The 18,821-nt window shown below is 37.7% G+C and overlaps 1 protein-coding gene across 3 annotated transcripts in view; it reads right to left on the minus strand.

The window, feature by feature from the left end:
* chrm3a (cholinergic receptor, muscarinic 3a) overlaps window positions 1-18,821 on the minus strand; it is an 81,131-nt gene that overhangs the window by 36,220 nt on the left and 26,090 nt on the right. Inside the window, exon 3 of one of the 3 annotated variants that reach the window (XR_005691493.1) lies at window positions 10,443-14,011. The exons of the other annotated variants lie outside the window; for them this stretch is intronic. The gene's annotated coding sequence lies outside the window, so the exon portion shown is untranslated. Of the gene's footprint in view, window positions 1-10,442; window positions 14,012-18,821 lie in introns of those variants that run through there. 3 annotated transcript variants of the gene reach the window in all.

The following is an 18,821-nucleotide window of genomic DNA, read 5'->3' on the forward strand; positions in this document are numbered from 1 at the left end:
AATGATGGACAACTGCCTGGCAGCGGAATAGATAGCTGGAAGCATTAACTTTGTAAGGTACATAATCATGCAAGGGACTGTCTTTCTGTAAAATCAAAGCTTTGCAAGTCACTTTAAAGATTCGCATTAAGGTTTTAAACACAGCTTGACAAGATGGATGGAAAGTTAAACATGCAAGTTAATTGCTGTGAGCCAGAAAGACAGGTGATTCATCAACATAGATGTAGATAACATGACACAGTGGGCAGCAGACTAATTTACCAAGATCAATCACCCTGAGTCTCAAGCATGTAGCAAATTTCAGATTCAATTGTGTGTCTGAGAGACAGAGGGAAAAACCGGAACTTAATCATGTCCCTCACGAAAGCTAAATAATGAGTAATGGCAAATTACTTAAAACATTAAGCCTAATAGGTCGTACATGAGAAAATCTCTCAGGGTGATTATGTTAATGAGAGCAGATTTCCTTTCTCAGATGCTTCAAAGTAAAGCCAACACAGGTGGATTGATATTCCTGCTCAGAGCCAGTCAAAACAAAGAAGGCTGGAGGGTTAATGTGAGGCCAGTTGCACTCAGTGTGTATGTGCGCAAGTGCCTGTGCTCGTGTGTTTATCCGAACGTTTCTCTGTCTGTGTGTGCATTTTTCATCAGAGTGAGATCCAAGTGCCTGCAGATGCTGGTGCCATTTGCTCCCCTGACAATCAAAGGCCACTGCAGAATGGCAGTTCCTCAGAGACCTGATTTACAGGCAGTTTACCTGTATGCCACTATTACTGGAATGTGCAATATGCTCTACCCCTGTGGCAGAAAATTGACATGAAGGGAATTTTTCTTTCCACAAGGAGGCAAGGACAGAAAAATACTATAAGCAGCTATTCTGTTTGGTCTTGAAATATGTCACAGGACATGGCATTGCTTGTGAGCATAGACATTGTTGTTGATCATTGTCTTCCACATTTTACCTACTATAAACATATACACTTTCCTGTGCAAGAGATTGGCATTTGAATACAGTTTAGAAATGTCGAAATGCATCAGTGACATTATGAGCTAGAATACAGTACAGAGCGGTAACTGTTAAGTTTATATATACTGCTCAAGTGAGAAGATACAAGCCAAAACTAGTACTGAAGATGGGCTTGATATGAAGACAGGATTACACAGTGATGTGAAAAAAGAAAGTTTTTGCAGTCAAAAATCCAGTACACCTTAGGTACTAGTAGGATAACTAGTAGACAGGTCCTGCAAATCAAATGCAATTGATTAACTGTCTTTCAGCAAGTGTTACAGCCTCAATAAATCCAAAAGGTTTTGGCAGTTTTCTGGTCTGGAGCATTCGGATGTATGTGAAGACAATGCCATAACCTTCCCACAAGTGGAGATTGCAGAAAATTCACCTCAAGGTCAGAACATGCAATGGTCAGAGAAAATGCAAAAACTCCAAAAGCTACATTTTAAACTCTATAGGCCTCAGTTAGCAAGGCAAACGTTACACTTCGCAACAGTACACTTAGAAAAAGACTCAATAAGTATGAGTTGCTTGGAAGAGTTGTCAGGAGAAAGCTTCTTCTATCTAAAATCAATATAGCAGCACAACTTAGGTTTGCCAATTTACATCTGAAGAAGTCCCAAGACTTTTAGAACAATGTCCTTAGGAAAGTTCAAAGAGGAAATGTTTGGCCACAATGTGGCTCACATTTGTCAAAATCTAAACACAGCACAATCATCTCACCTCACATCAACTGTCAAGCACAGTGGTGGAGGGATGATGGTGTGGGCTTGCTTTGCACCTGGATAGAACTTGATAGTCCTGATCATTGTCCTGCTTCATGTCATGCAAAAGGACAATGATCCCAAGCACACCACAGCAGAATGGCTAATGAAAGATTTAGAATAGCTCAGCCAAACTCCAGACTGTAATGTTGTGGTGGGACCTTAAGAGAGCTTTATATAAATGAATGACTGTAACTTTGAAATGATTAGTACAAATAATTTAAAATGAAAAAACAAAAAAAAACAAAAAAACAGACAGTGATATTGCAGATAAATGCTATCAAATCTTTCCAGATACTGTTTTCTTCAAGTATGTATTCAAAAATAGATATAGTATTATACATTTATCATTATAGAGGTCAATTGAGACTCTGCAGGGATAATGGCTTTTTTAAAGGGCAGACATTTTGTTAAATTAAGTGACCGCAGGTAAGGCACCTCTAACATACAAGGTTAATGGAAAAAACATCAGCACAACGAAGCAGCTACTGGAGTCAGAGTTATCTGCACTTTTTCACACCAGTGAACCTCCTTTTCCAATAAGAAGGTTGAGATACTGACACAATATTTGACATTTACACTCATCAACTTGTTGCCCAATGGATCACAGCAAAGGCCACTTAATTTCAGCACATATGACATATAGGCCAAACAGTATTTTCTTTTTCATTCGCGTTATTACAAATTATATCTTATCAGCAGATATGCCCCTTGACTGAAGGCATTTGCCAGTATCCATCCCTCTCAAGGAGCTTTTTTTTTTTGCTCTGTTATATTTCAAAGTATTGACTCAAAACCAGCAATAAATAAAAAAGAGAAACTAAGAGAATGACAGCAGTACAATAAATGGCCTAAATGTACGTCATGGAGAAATGCATCCGTCCCAATTGCATTGCTGATTCTGGCACAGATTAGCATAGCCTGTAAAGAATTGCTGATATCACTAAAACAGGCTATACTAATTAAAGCCAGAATCATCAATTCAGATCTTCAGGCACCTTGACCCCTAAAAATGGAAGAAAGGTTTGGTTCCAAGTGAGGTTGAGGTTGGAAACAAATCAAACGTTAGCATCGGAAAGTGAATAAATGGAGGATAAAAGAAAAGCACACAAGGAATTGGAGGTTTTAGTGGTATAAAAATATAGAGAATAACAACTTCAAAGTTAAAGGTGACAGTGTGCCCTCATCACATAAAATAAAAAGATTCTTAGCTTCTGTCTTGTCAAGGAAAAAGGGGAATTAAACGTTTTTTTAATATGCTTTTGCCCCTGTGAGTTTTCAACAGATGGTAAATTTCAGCTTAGAGCAGCACAGAGGTGGAGAAAAAGACTGCTCAACAGGAATGAAGGTCCCTTGTTCTATAGGCAGTCATTATCAAACAGAAGTCATAATTTGGTGCGGCAGCAATTCCGATACTGGGAATTATACCGCACAAAATGCATAAAACAGAACTAGATTGTTAATGATACCCTTCATAAAATGGATGGCCTGGCAAAACAGAAATAAAGGGAGTGTAAGGGGAAAAGAAACAGAAAAGTTCAATCCAAGGAAAAAGTTAGGAAGTTCCGAATGAAAACAGTGCTGGGTTTTTAGATTTGCAGAATATAAATTTTATTTTCAGACCTCTGCTCAACTCAAGAATACCAAGAGTAAACTAAGCAAAATCAAAGCTGAATTTCCTTAACAGCTGAACAGAACAATGAACAGGCTGATATGGCACCTTCGAATGATGAAGGTGCTATATCGGCTTTGACTCTGAGACTTAAATGACAAACAGATGGCATTCCTTGTGTTCGGTTTGGATTTCTCTTTGAAACCTTTGACAATCGCAGTGCTATGTTCTGCCAGCTAGTCAACCTCCCCTTCTGTTCCTCAGTTATGACATTTAATAATGGTCAGACAATGTTCCTGCAGAATATTATGTCACAATAAAGTTGACCTTTGACCTTGTCACTTCATAAAAATTATGAAGTGACAGATTTTTGTGAGCAGTAGTGACGATGACCTCTGACCCCTAAAATCAGATTATTTCTTTATTTAAGTGACGTTTTTTTTTTAAACATTGGGAAATATGAACTTCCAGACATACCATGGCTGTAACACACATAATAAAAATGTGTGGGAGACATAATAAAAATTGGCACTCAAAATATTTTGCTCAGAAGTTTCAACTTTTTCCATCTATCGGTGGCTTAGATAATGTGGAAGATGAAATAATTCCTCATCATAATGATACAAAGCCGGGAAGGAAACAGGGTAAGGTTTACTGATTCATCACCATGGCGCTACAATGCATACCTAGATTTCTATCACTGATGAGAAGAGGAAACATTCCTAAGGGGTTGTGTAAACCAAATAACTAAACTCCTAAGACACAAGTTCAAAAGAGAAAAGGGAAGAAAAAAGTGCTCATTTTGACAATTCTATTTACCCTTAATTAGTAATTTCAGAGATGCTGGAAGTTCATATTTGGACAGATAAGAAACATTGCCGTTTGAAACCTGCTCAGTTTTTTCCTTCTTTTTTTGCCAAAAAAGTTATGAAGACAAGTGGATTACAAAGAAATATAAACTCAAGCACAAATATAAGTTATGGATCCTACTTTTTTCATTTATGTGTAGCTTACACACAGCAGCCCATTTCCATTCACATTGAGTCAAACACTGTTGTTATCACAGTTGCTAGTGCCTGGTTTAAGGCAACAGGGAGTTTCACTCCAAAACTGTCACAAAGAGATCTTGGCAAAAGACTCCTTTGCATCCCATTTAAAAAGCTGCATTTTTGCACTTTTAATGATCCGAAGTCCCATATTTGTAGATTTTACTGCCTAGACAGCCTAGTGAGAAACATAAAGCTCAAAAACACGACATGAACCACAAGTGTCCTGGATGACGAACCTGTAACTTACTTCACTGCTGCTGCTACAGCCTCCTAATTTGGACTTGCTCGCTCGAAGATGATCATTATCCTTGGCGTCTTACATTGCCAGTGTTTCAAGGCACCAACACAAATGGATGTGCATATCTCTTTGATACCAGCAGCATACGACAAAATAGCAGTATTTGTCACCCTGGGATGAGAGCATGCTGGGAGATGAAAAATATCTGGACTGAAATGGTTGAATAACCAACCAAAAGGTCAGGTTGTTGAAGTAGGTGTGATTCCATGCTGTTGTGTTGCTGGTAATAACACTTATGCTTACTTGGCAGTTGTACTGATCTAGCAGCAGAAATCTAAGACATGATCAAACATACATCGCCAGGTCACATACTATACACATCCCAGCAGGCATAGCATCTGTAAAGACCATCACTATAATTAGGGAAACAGAGGACAAAGTGTAATGCTTAATATTGTCAAGTGAGTTAATCTCTCTTATGTTGCAGTCTGGTGTTGCTTCCAGCTGACGTCACGGAGAAGCTTACTCAGTACTAAGAAAATAATGTCATCCCACAGCTGGGCTTATACGGTACCATCAACACATCCTTTATTTTATTTTCATCACTGTGGTGTGTTCATGCTACAGATGCCAATAAAATTGTGGTAATGGAATTTTAGACCATCTAGTTCAGGGTTCTGCGTAGCATTTGTAATTTACAATTGCCAGGTAATGTTTCAAATGTTTCAAACAGCTTAACACTAAACACAAATGGTTTCTGTGCAGTTTACAAGATAGAAATGCAGCCTCTGTACCAATGACAAGTGTGACAAGTTCACTCACAAAGACAGAGAGAAAAATATGAAAGACAAAAAAGGAAGATGAGAGATTATTTTCAAAGGTATTGACAGCTAACTTACATATGGTAACTGGGAAATTTAAAGCTTAGGTAAGGTTAATATTTTCTGCACGCTGCACTGCTACATTGGATTGGATTCACCCATCTGCCAGATTCCACTTTGACCTCTGATATTAATGAAGCTAAACACTTGGTTAGAAAAAATAATCCAAATTGATTAAGAAGGAAAATTCAATTCAATTCAATTCAATTCAATTTTATTTATATAGCGCCAAATCACAACACAAGTCGCCTCAAGGCGCTTCATAATTGAAACTCAGAAACTCACCTTTTTCGTCTCCCAAATACATTCCGGCAGTGTGCATCAACAAACTGTATTGCCCTGTTCCACTCAGTAGTTTTTACTGTTAAAACCACTTCCAATGTGAATGAAGTAATTCTCACCCAGTACAAGTGCCCTTTAAACTGCTTTTAAAATGGTTGCTGTGTGTGTATTTCAGAACTGGGACTACAAAATTAATTTTAAAATGACAACTTACAATAAAATTAAACTATGTTTTTATGTAAGCAAGCTAAACAATATACCAGGTATCTTAGAGCCAACTGCAAGGTAACCTGCAACCTGTAAAAAGTTCATACTAAAAGAAGTTTGAAGTTGGGTTTTTTTGTTTGTTTGTTGGTTTGTTTGTTTCTTTGGGGTTTTTTTTAATATGTTAAGCTATAAGCTATACAGACACTATAGCTTACAAAAGACCAGTATATAGAAGGTATCTATTAAAATTCCTGGACTGTGTACTGAAAGGTTACAGTGTACAGGATCTATTAAATATTTCAAATGTGTGCAGATGTTAAAGCATTGGTACTGTCAATGCATTCACTGCCTACAGAATGACTTGTTGACTGAAGAACGGCACAACTCAAAAACCCAGCATAAAAATATACTTATGCCACAGGAGAAATGATAGAGAGATACATCTGGACACTGTCTCCAGTAGGTACGGGAGTCTGTGTGCTCTGGCTACTGAAATGGGAAGAATCATAAAAGCTTTTAAGCTTTGTGTAAAGGAGTTTCTGAAAAAGAAATCACCATATAAAAAATTTCTCAAGTTTCATTCAGTTTGATAATACTTGTACTGTTTCCCCTTTAATTTTAACCTGGACAGAATGGGCAGAAAAAAGAGTGGGTGGATATGACAAAAGAAAAGAGGATAGCTGTGCTGCTGTCAATTAACCAAAACTTATATACCTCACAAAAAGGTATTTAAATACTGATGAAAACCTTCTTAAAACCTCAGACTTTTTAATATATTATATCCATTATTTTATTACAAACTACATGTGCTGCAGTAACAAATAACTACAGCTGACCAAATACTAGGAGCATGCAAGGGACATTTCTTCCACACTAAAGTTCAAGATTGTTCAGATAAAAGTGTCGTTTTGGTATGTTTCCTTTTCTAGTCTAGTCAGCAGTACAGGAGATAAGAAACATTTTTCAAAAAGTAAAAGATGCACATAAAATAGCTCAGTCTTTCACAGAAAGAAGGTGGGTATTGCAAAGGAAAACTGTGAGGACAACTGTGACACTTTGTATTAAACTTCAGACTTGAAGGACGCTCTTCTTTGGATGTTGGCTGCACTTTTTTCCTTTCTCAGTCAAAATTATCCTTAAATTTCCTAGATAACGTTTAGGTCCAGGCTCTTGGGAGGCCAGTCCATAACAGATAGTGTTTGATTGTGTGTGTGTTTTTTATCCAGTCTTGATTTACTGCAATGACAGTGTGTTTAGTATCATTGTCAAGCTGATAAATGAAGCTGTTGCCAATCAGATGCTTTCCAGATGGTATTGCCCGTTGGTTTAAAATATGACTGTTTTTTTCTGTGTTAATCATTCCTGGTATCTTGAAATGATTCCCAACACCACTGGCTGAAATTCAGCCAAAACCATTACAGAGCTTCCACTGTGTTTTACAGATGGCTGTAGAGACTTACTGTTGTATCTCTCTCCTCACCTCCACTGTACAAAGCTTTGAACAAAAATTTCTAATTTGGATTCATTACTCTATAAGATCCATTGCCACTGATTTCCAGTCCACTTCTTGTGTAATTTGGCCATCCTCGGCATTTTCTCTTAGTTTCCCTTTCTGAAGAAAGAGTTCTTGACAGTCATCCTTGCACTGAGACCATTTCCGTGGAGGCTTTGGCTAACAGTTGATCGATCAATAGAGGGCTCAGATGGATCTCTTAGGTCCTGTGGCAGGTCTTTTGTATTTTTTTTATGAAGGACATAACTTTCAAATACTGTTCACCTGCTACTAAAAGTTCTAGTTTCTAGGCCTGGTCCTTCTTTTGTTCTTCACTTGCTAATATACACCATGCTGAAATATGCCATTTTCATCTTTGAGAATGCTCTTTTTAATTTTAGAACACATTTTATACTCTCAGTAAAAAATGCTGCATGTTACGTGCAGACTCACCACTGGTCCATATCTTGAGTTACGTGTCTTTTTTTTATACTCGAATGGACGGTGTTGTGCGTTCTTAATGACCACTGATAAGTGGCTCAACAAAAACAGTTAAAAACAGCATTCTTCTGAAAAAGGTCATGTAGAAGGACTGAATAGAAATTAACTGAAAAATCACCCGATGTCTAAAGAGAAACTTCAAAAGACCGTCAGAGAAACACAAGAATATCTGGCTATTTGGAAGCCAGAAGGCAAAGAAATAAGAGGTGGCTCGAGCCTTTTTGCACACTACTGTACCTCCATCAAATGTACTGAGCGAGAGTATAGCTGTAAGACAAGTAATATAAGGCTTAGGGTAACAAGAAGGTGATGAATCTTTTTATCTAATGGAAAAAGTGCCTGAAAAGCATAATAACCGGCCAAACAGCTTCTAAACAGGTTTACAAGATTAGTGAAGGGATAAGACTTGAGATCTTTTTGAAATAGAAAAAAACACTACACTGAAATCACAAATCTCTGTGGGGCAAACATATTGACAGAAAGAGGCAGTAATTGGAGCCAAAGCTGGATTTGGACAAAGCAATCAGTGAATGAAGTGGTAAAGTGCAGGAATGGGACTTGGCTAAAGGGTTATGCAATATGGCTGGAAACCAAAAAGGACTCATTACGTGCATCATGCTAGGTGCCATAATTGACTAAAACCTCAGTGGATGAGTTACTGGGTTAGGGTTAGGAAATAAACATAATAGGAGATAAAAAACATCACATGCATCCAAAAAAAAAGCCAATCACTCTGCTGTAGTACACTTAACTGGGAATGATACAGCACTCAGTCTCAACATGCACCTCTAAGCCTTTGCTTATGTACCATGCCAGCTTCTTTAATCTGTCCCCTGGGGCTTCACCTCATACCAACAGGGAAACTCCATCTCAGTGTCCTCTAAAGCAGACAATACATATAACCCAAATATGTGTTGGGTTTTTATGTTTGCTTTCTTGTTTTTACTATATTGTGGTCTGGTTTAATACGTTCTGATTAATTAATAATGACATCTTTTTCAGTTACCTTTCTCACTCACTATGCGTTAATAGACCTCTCGGGCTCTTCCTTCACTCTCCGCTACCAGTCACCGCAGATGGCCGCCCCTCCCTGAGCCTGGTTCTGCCGGAGGTTTCTTCCTGTTAAAACCGAGTTTTTCCTTCACACTTTTCCCAAAGTGCTTGCTCATAGGGGGTCACATGATTGTTGGGTTTTTCTCTGTATGTATTATTGTAGGGTCTACCTTACAATATAAAGCACCTTGAGGCGACTGTTGTTGTGATTTGGCGTTGTATAAATACAACTGAAAATTGAATTGAACATAAAAATGCAGAGTAAGTATTCCAGTGCATATATACAAAGTGACAGGTAAATAGTAGAAATTAAAAAAGCAGTTTCCATGCTTCTGTTGCAACATGATTTAGCAGAGTTATTGTGTTTCTCAAGTGATGTGATTGGTATTTGACTTTCAGTGTTGGGGACAAAAAGGCTGGCGAAGTCCTTTCCAAGCTGTCCAGTCCCAAGAGAGCCAATTTCAAAAACAGCGCTTTGAAATGTATCGGATCATTATTTAAATTGAATTCCATCCACTTGGATGGCATCATTTGCATTTATATACACAGATACACTGTTAAGGAAAAATGGGCTTCCCATTTGCCAGAGATAAAGAGTTTTTAAGCAAAGTGAAAACAACAATCACTACAGTGTTTCAAAATGCCCTAAGTATCATCAAATCTTTGTGTGGACAGAGCTTAGCACAAGTGTGTGTGTGTGTGTGTGTGTGTGTGTGTGTGTGTGTGTGTGTGTGTGTGTTATTAGAGATTTCCTAACTCTTAACTTAGTGAGAGATTATTCTTTAATTGCAAATACGAGCCCCTGAGAACTGCAGCTGAATACCAAATAGGTTTTTATAATGTTTGAAGTATTGTAGTACAGAGCCCACTAGCTAATGAAGTCCCAATGGAATGGTTTCCCTAACTATAATTCACCTTTTGTTCTCACAAATGCTTCATCAGTTCCCCAGATCAAGTTAGGATATGCAACAACACATGGTGGATAGATTACGCCAGAAACTAAATAAATATATATAGTGTGGCTTCAAAAATGGAATCAATGGTACATTTTCGTAAAGATAATTGATTGATATGCTATACAACAAACAGAAATAACCAAATAATTAATTTATTACGAATTAATTATTTAATATGTTCTGTCATTTATCTTAAGGATTTCTTGTAGAGCATATATTGGTGAAGCAATAATTACTGCTCAGGTCTTATGACAAAGGACATTGCCTGCGAATAAAGTTAAAAACAATGAAACAATCCAACTTTTGTAAATTCTTTTGCTAGAAAACTGATTTTGTCAGGTGACCAGTTAGTATAGGGTACATATCTGAAGCTTTCTTGAATTTCAATGAAGCTGTGGTGTTTTTTTTAAATCCCCAGTGACCTTTTAAATTACTAGTTTTGGATAAACAAAACTCAAAGCACTTTAAACCATAGTGATTACAATCTGCCACCATAGATTGTGCTTGTCCAATAAAATCTAACAAAGAGACAAATGGCTGAGATGGATGAAATGAAACAAACTGAGACAAACACATTACTTTAGACAGGTAATGATATTCTAAGAAATGAGGTGACAGAAATGGTTTATCTGTGCCTTCCTACACAGTCACAAATGTGTTTGTCCATATCTCTTGTATAACCACGTCCATGCCTCCTGTTACTCCAAACCCAAATTAAATGCACGCTGACTGAATCCTATCCGGTGCTTGAGTGCTTTTAACCACATTTGCTGTTGGAACCACCCTCACAGATGTGCTGCTTGGTGACAAACCCACTGTAAACCCACTGAACTCTTCATAGCATTTACACTGCATGCATGCACCATTTCATTAGTGATAAATGAGCCTTCCCTTTGGCCAATTAATGCTTTTTTTAATGTTTGCTTGATTTTTCATGTTTTTTGGGGTGTTTTTTGTGTGTGTTTATTTCACTTATAGCGATTGCATGGATTGTAGCCTGAGGTATCTACTGTCAAATGAATGCAAGTCTGATATCAATCATTGGTTCAGTGAGAGACCAGATTTCCATTAAGAGTCAACCTCACCCAAGGCTACATCATTTGATGCAAACTTTTCAGGAGAAGTTGAGGTTATATTTTATCAGAAAAAGTTCTGCAGCACTATGCACCAAATAGATAATATTATCACAACCTATCATCCCTATGTAATTTATACTCAGGGGTTGGACTTCATTACTTTTATAGTTTTTTTATCATATTCTTTTTTAATTTTTTGTCTTTATTTACAAAACAACAAGACTTACTCAAGCTCTTTTCTAATGTCAGGTCACAAGCTACTGTAATTCAAAGGTTTTATCACCAGTTTGAAGTCAGTGAATAGATAAAGCAGCACATACATAGTTAAAATAATACACTGATGATAAAGGAACTGGTACTTATATAGCACTTTTTTACTCTGAGCAATAGGCTTTCGACTACAACCCCCGTTTACACTTTTATACAGCACTTTTTTATTGTGACACACAAACACACCAGGAGCAACTTGGGGATCAATATCTCGCACTACTGATACTTCAACATGAAGACCGAACAAGCTTATTATTATTATACGACCTACCTAAAATGCTACTTCCTTAGCATTTTTTTTGCAGAGGTTTTTGCTATTAGCAAAGAATAAATAACAGAAATAATTATCACTAATGTAACTTGAGACCACACAACCGAAATACCAGCCTCTCCACTTATGAATCCAACACAAATATTCATTTCATTTGTCAAGTGACAGCCCGTCGCCCTCTTTGTGACACTTGTACTTTGCCTTTAACAACATTTTTGGGGTTCTTTTTTTAAAAGCAAATCTTGATCCAATTAAATCACACGGATACTGCTTTTCCCAAGCAATGCAGCCTATTCACATTGCACATTATTAAGCATCACATTTATTATTGTACATCTAAGTATTGGTAGCAGCATTTGTGTTTTTGCATTGTGGTTGTTGTCATCTGCCAAATGTCATTATTATTACAGCTGATTATTTTTTACTGTCTTGTGTGTGCTGATATTTTGTTTTTGCATATAATAACTTACAGATGTTGAGCAACTGCCACTGAGGACTGCTACCCTACATGGGCCTTCACAAAAGCAAAGTGTCTTGATTGTGCATCTAAATTAAGATCAAGCGCACTTCACCATCATTTTTACACAGGTAGTTTAAATTTAGTAGTCTACAGAGATTTCAACAATTAGATATATTTTTTCAAATTTGGATAAAAATTTTCTAATAATCATCTTGTCATAGTTGTTATAATAGCCCACAAAAATGCCAAAACCAAAAATATATTGATCCTATTAACAAGCACCAACTGTGTTTTAATCAGCAGCTGAAAACATTTAGCAACAAAGCTGGTAAGTTTAAATGTTTTAATGAATTGCATGATTGTTAGTAACTGGTTGGTAATAAAATTTGGTGTCACTAGGATTTAAAAATTCATTATGACCTTATATTGTATTGCAATGCAGTTGGTCTGAGAAAGAACATGGGATCTGCTTTCAGGTTTTTGAAGGTCTAGGCTGTGACAGGAGACTTCAGCCAATCACAGGACTTTTCAGATTGAATTAGCTGAGTGCATGAATAATAATTTACTCAGGAAAGGCTCAGTTTTTGTAGTTCCGCCTTTGTACGCCACAACAGTTGACTTTAAATGGCACACAATCCGGATGTGATCGAAGTGACGACTTTCAGCTTTTATTCAAAGTGTTTTAATTGCATTTTTATTAACTGTTCAGGAATTAAAGTCAGTTTTATCCATGGCTATTAGACTCATATTAATGTAGCTCCTCAGGCAGGACTAATCAGAGCCTTCCCAGGCAGGCTTGCAGGATAATACCGGATCATGCTGTTTTGATTGACTGGAAGAAAGAGTTCTCCTACCACTTCATTATACCCCTTTACCTCATGAGAAGTCATCTGCACACATGATTTCTTTTAACTAAAATCTACAAGAGGTGACACTTTTGATAAACTAGAAAATAAGAACTCAAGTAGCAGATGTGGGAGGCTGTACTTTGTGGAAATGATGCTTTGAGCTAAATTCTACCATCAGCATGGTACTGTAACATTCTCATAGTCAGCTATGAGCCTCTGTACACCACCACACATGGGTTTTAAATCAAACCACCAAGATGTGATTGAAGTGCAACCTTCCAGCTTTAATTCAAGATGTTTTACAAAACTTCTGCAGCTGTTTAGGAATTGGAAAAAATGTTATACATAGTGGCCCATTTTCAGAATTGCCTTTTATATTTTATCACTACAATTTTAAATATGAGTCCCAAGTAGATGTTGGTGCAAGTGAGGTAGGCCTTCGTTAGGCTGAAAGAAAAAAAAACGACAACAAATTTAAACAAATCAGATAAATACCAAAAATTTTAGGCATAGCCAAATCAATAACTTGGTAAATTCTTAAAAAGAATGAACGCACTGGCCAACTCCGCAATACCAAAAAGCCCAAAAAACCAAAGAAGGCAACCACAGTAGAAAATAACAGAATTATTTTATGGTTAAGTAAAACAAATTTACAACATCTAATCAAGTCAAAGGGAAGGGGAACTCCAGGGGAAGTAGGAACGTCCTTGTCAGAGTGAGCAATAAAGAGGCACCTTCGTGAATGTAAATACAGAGTTTACAACAAGCAGCAAACCACTGGTTATACTCAAGAAAAAGAAAGACATTTCTGAAAAGAAATCTCTGGGCAGTTTAACTTGTACCAGAATGAAGGGAAGAGATCGAGGAGGACACAAACTGCTTGTGATCCAAAGCATACCACAATATTTGTCAAACATAATCGAGGCAATGTTATGGCATGGGCATGTATGGCTGCCAGTGGAAGCGGGTCACTAGTGTTTATTAATGCTGTTACTATTGATAGAAGCAGCAGGATGAATCTTGGAGTGTAGAGGGCTATACTCTCTCCTCTACGGTGGCCCCTAGAGACAAAGCACGTACAAACTCCAAAACACTTGCAAACTCCAAAGCACATGCAAACTCCAAAACACTTGCAAACTAAAAAAAACACATGCAAACTCCAAAACACGTACAAACTCCAAAACACATGCAAATTCCAAAACACATGCAAACTCCAAAACACTTGCAAACTAAAAAACACATGCAAACTCCAAAACACTTGCAAAATCCAAAACACTTGCAAACTAAAAAACACATGCAAACTCCAAAACACGTACAAACTCCAAAACACTTGCAAAATCCAAAACACTTGCAAACTCCAAAACACATGCAAACTCCAAAACACATGCAAACTCCAAAACACTTGCAAAATCCAAAACACTTGCAAACTCAAAAACACTTGCAAACTCCAAAACACATGCAAATTCCAAAACACAACGGAAGTGCTCCAGGACGCTAGGGGCAGTGTTGAGCTCGGTTTGCAAAATAAACGGCAAGTTTGTCTGTATGGGATGTCACTACCCGATCCGTACCGGAAACCCGATCCGTACCCCGCATGCGCGAAAGGTTTCTACTTCCGGTTGTAGCGTTTTACGATAGTTATGGGTCAGAGTATCTGTTAAGATGTTAAGAATAACAAGTATATCTTAAAATGTTTGCAATAATGAAGCATTTCAGTACAATGTAGACAAAAACGAAAAATAAAAAGAAAGTTACGGATCAGGACTCTCCCATCCTTACTGCGCATGTGTAAAGTCTGACCGTACAAATCGGGTCTACCCGATCCGTACCGCGCATGTGCAGATGTTTTCTTCTTCTTCTGTTCGTTTAATGGCAGTGTACTCCCCAGTGTACGAGGATACCGCCACCTGCTGACCGAGTGAATAAACCCTATTATAAACTGAATTAGCGTCATTACAAACGTGTGTTAAATTTGATTTAGCAATAGTCGAGTGTGTTTATGCTTGTCTGTGAGGAGAGGATTGTTGGAATAGTGATGATGATGTGCGCTATCACTGTCAATTGTCAGTAAACACTTCATCTGGCTGATGAATCTACACGTGAGATATTACAAAGTCTGCATTATTAACTCTGTAATTAGGCGCCATTCTTCTTATTTTACGGCGCTGTTGCTCAATCGGGGGACACTCTCTGTTGAGGAGAAAAGCATGAATTTCTTTGTATACGGATTATCCATTGTTTAAATGTCCCGGGCAGTCGAAAAGGAGGCAGAGCTGTTGAGAAATGCTAGGAGCTAACTGGGCGCTAACCGTATCATTCAAATATATTGAATGTCGCAATGTTGGCAAAGAGAGGAAGTGACGTAAGATTTGCGCATGCGGGGTACCGATCGGGTTTCCGGTACGGATCGGGTAGTGACATGGGACGGTCTAGTCTCCGTCGCGCTTCCCAGGTTGCCTAGCAACCATGATACTAACCGCTGGAAACGTGTCATACAACTTGGTTTGACAGAAATGAGGGAGAACATATTTTGTTCATTTGTTTGTTTGTTTCTACAAGAGCTTTGTGTGATTTGATAAGTATCTGAGGCTGAGACCACAGGACAGTAAACCATGATTTTTGGGCTTCATTTCTGTACTGAACAGTTATTTCAAGATTAGTTAGTAAATAAGAATTAGCTGATGTTGTTCATGAGACTAAAGTCATATCACTTTGGTAATGTAAATATAATATGGCCAATATTATAGTTATTATATTAATCATTATTAGCTATTACAGCAGTGAACATGAACTCTGTGTCAAATACTGAGCTTCAGTACAGATTCAAGTTGCAGTTATTTATATGTCTTATCACCTTAAATCTTCACTCAAAGACAAGTATCTTTGACAGTGCATATATAGGTGTATCATATATAAGAGACAAATGTTGTTCCTTCAGTATGTTAGCATTACTAAATTTGGCTCATTGCTAGAGCTGGGCGATAGAACGATAACGATATGTATCGCGATATAACTTTTACTCGATAGAAAAATTTAACTATCGCGATAGACCTCGCCGCTCTTGTCCTCTTAAAAAAAAATAAAAAAAAAATAAAAAAAGAACAGCCAATCCAAATTACGTAGCGCAGAGCCGAACCAATCACAGCCGCAGCGTCACGTCACGTGACTTGTTACGTACAGCACAAGTGCCAAGCCGCACATGTGTATTTGTTTGGGAAGCAGCCAGCCACCGTACCGCCCGGGTAATGGAGGAAATGAGTGCGCCGACTAGAAAAATCAACCGAGCGTGACCGAAGAGAAAACAGATGATGGTTCCAATGCCGGAGAGATTGTCGAATGGAAGAGCCATAGAAGTTCCGTAGTGTGAAGGTATTTCGGCTATTTCAAGTCTGACAAAAACAGAGTAGCGTGCACTGTAAATTGTGCCGAAAGCAAGTCTGGAAATACAATGAACTGGTGCATGCGCTACGTCCACACGTACCCGGGTATTTTTGAAAACGCAGATTTTTCTATGCGTTTGCACCTTTCGTCCACACGTAAACGGCGTTTTTGGTCACTGAAAACGAAGATTTTTGAAAACTCCGTTTTTGCATTTACGTGTGGACTAGAAAAACGGAGAAAACGCAGCGTCAAAGGTGTGCACATTTTTTGACGTCACACTGTTATTGTTTCGGTGAAATGAATTTCTACAATACTGTTAATTCTACTCTCTGCAGTGTTTAAATGCTTACATATACGCACAGTTACTGTCCCTCCACACATACGACTCGGTTCTGCTTCTATGCCCCAGCTTTGTTTACTTTTTCCCACCGAGGCTTCTAGACTTCTGATTGGCCAACATTTCTGCACGGTTAGGAATCTAGCTCCACCTGCTGCTTTGGCATGTTCATAGCAGCGTTTTCCTTCATTTCTGCCTTTACGTGTGGACGGGATTATTTTTTAAAACGAAAACGGAAAATCTCCGTTTTCAAAAATACCCGTGTACGTGTGGACGTAGCCTCAGTCTCTGACTGGAAGCGCTAATTCGTCATTCGGCTTTTGTCAGACTAAAGTAACTGTTAAAACTGTTTGAAAAGCTCAGCTATACAACAAGGAGAGATTGAGAATTTCCTTTTAGTTCTCAGTTTATTTGATATTGACAAAAGTTAGTCAGTTTTGTCTGTTCGTCTGTAAAAAAACTAAGATTTATTTTTAGAATTAATATTTTGTTTCTAAGTGGAATTGACAATTTAGTAGTCCGTTTCGTTTGTTCTATTTTGAAACTTAAACGCTTTAGCGGCTGCCTTTTGTGTAGTTTGCAATATTTGCCTTTATTTATCTGAAAAAGTCTCATGTTCCTTAAGTACATCTACCCTGTTGAACTTATTATGGGAAATAAATATTTAAATAAAAACAAGCTGCTGATTATTTCACATTTTACTTGTGAGCAACGGCACATTTAAATTTTACAAATATAGTTATTTGGCTTATATCATGATATATATCGTTATCGCCTGAAATGAAAAAAACATATCGTGATATGAAAAAATCTTATATCGCCCAGCTCTACTCATTGCTTACATATATTTATAAAAAGAAAATGTACAAGCTGTGATAACTGTTTCTGATAAAATGAAGAGTAGACTGATATATGAAATATTCCTTTATTGGGTGAGAAAATCAGACCATGTCATAACTGCTTTAAGTCATACAGAATAGATATCAGAGCCTTAAACAGGCTGGCTTCTGCTAAATGGGTCAAACTGGGCAGAAAGTATACAAACACATAACATCCTTATAGAATGTGATGTAACACTATAGATCAACTTACCTCAGAATATATAAACAATTACAGCAATATGATGCAACAAACACAGCAGTGCTACTAATCCAAAATACTCAAAGCTTCATAGAACTGGAACAAACATTTATTTTTAGGTCCATTCTGCTGCTGATACATACTTTAGGTTTCTGAATATTACACTTGTTGCTGCCTTTCATAGTGTGTAACTTGAAGGCCCTGAGTACTTTCTCCCACACTGAAAACACTGGAATGATCAAATTATTTGAACATTACCTAATAAGACTGATTCAGGACAAACAGTTAGTTATTTTAAACTTTTCTAGCAGTCCTTCACAAACAGGGAACAGTCTGTCTATTCTCTCCATCTGTCAGCTGCTGCTGGCTCTTCCTCCTCCTCTTCCTCACACACTGTTGAGTTTGTCCTGGTGGATCATTAGGGGTGCAAAGCCTCACAGATGATGTGCAGCAGTGGGTCCCTCAGTCTGTCCTCACTCTGGACACTTGCAGTTGTCACACATGGAAATCAAATGTGTGATAAGCTGCAGGATTCAAACACAAGTGTAACTTATAAACACATGTTCATACTTTTATTACACAATCAGAGAGAAAGAAAAAGAGAGAGAGTGCAGGACAGACAGACAGGTGGCAGTCTCAGGTGTACACACTGCTACAAAACAGCACAAAAGAAGGAGAATTTAGTGTTTGTGTTATTACGAAACAAGAAGAGTTCCCAGATGGTACAGTGGACACATGTGTGACTCCTGTGATTAAAGCATCTTTCTTTCAGCTTAACGAGTGAACCGTCAGCTCGTTCAAACACACGTTAAACAGTGCAGTGGATCCTGCTTGTGCCGTGATATTCAGGACTGCAAACCGAGCAGCATCACTGACTTTCAGCTTGTTGTGTTTGTGGATATATGACTGACTTTAATTATCCACAAAATCATCACAATCTCTGTAAGATTAAGGTCGACTATATATATATATTTTTTAAAGTAAAGGCTTTAAAACCAAGTTAATTCTGAAAGTACAGACATTGCTAATGTCACATAACTTTCCCGACATGTGG

The sequence above is a fragment of the Simochromis diagramma genome, unplaced genomic scaffold (assembly GCF_900408965.1).
Source record: "Simochromis diagramma unplaced genomic scaffold, fSimDia1.1 OVJJ01000421.1, whole genome shotgun sequence".
Lineage (NCBI taxonomy): Eukaryota > Metazoa > Chordata > Actinopteri > Cichliformes > Cichlidae > Simochromis > Simochromis diagramma.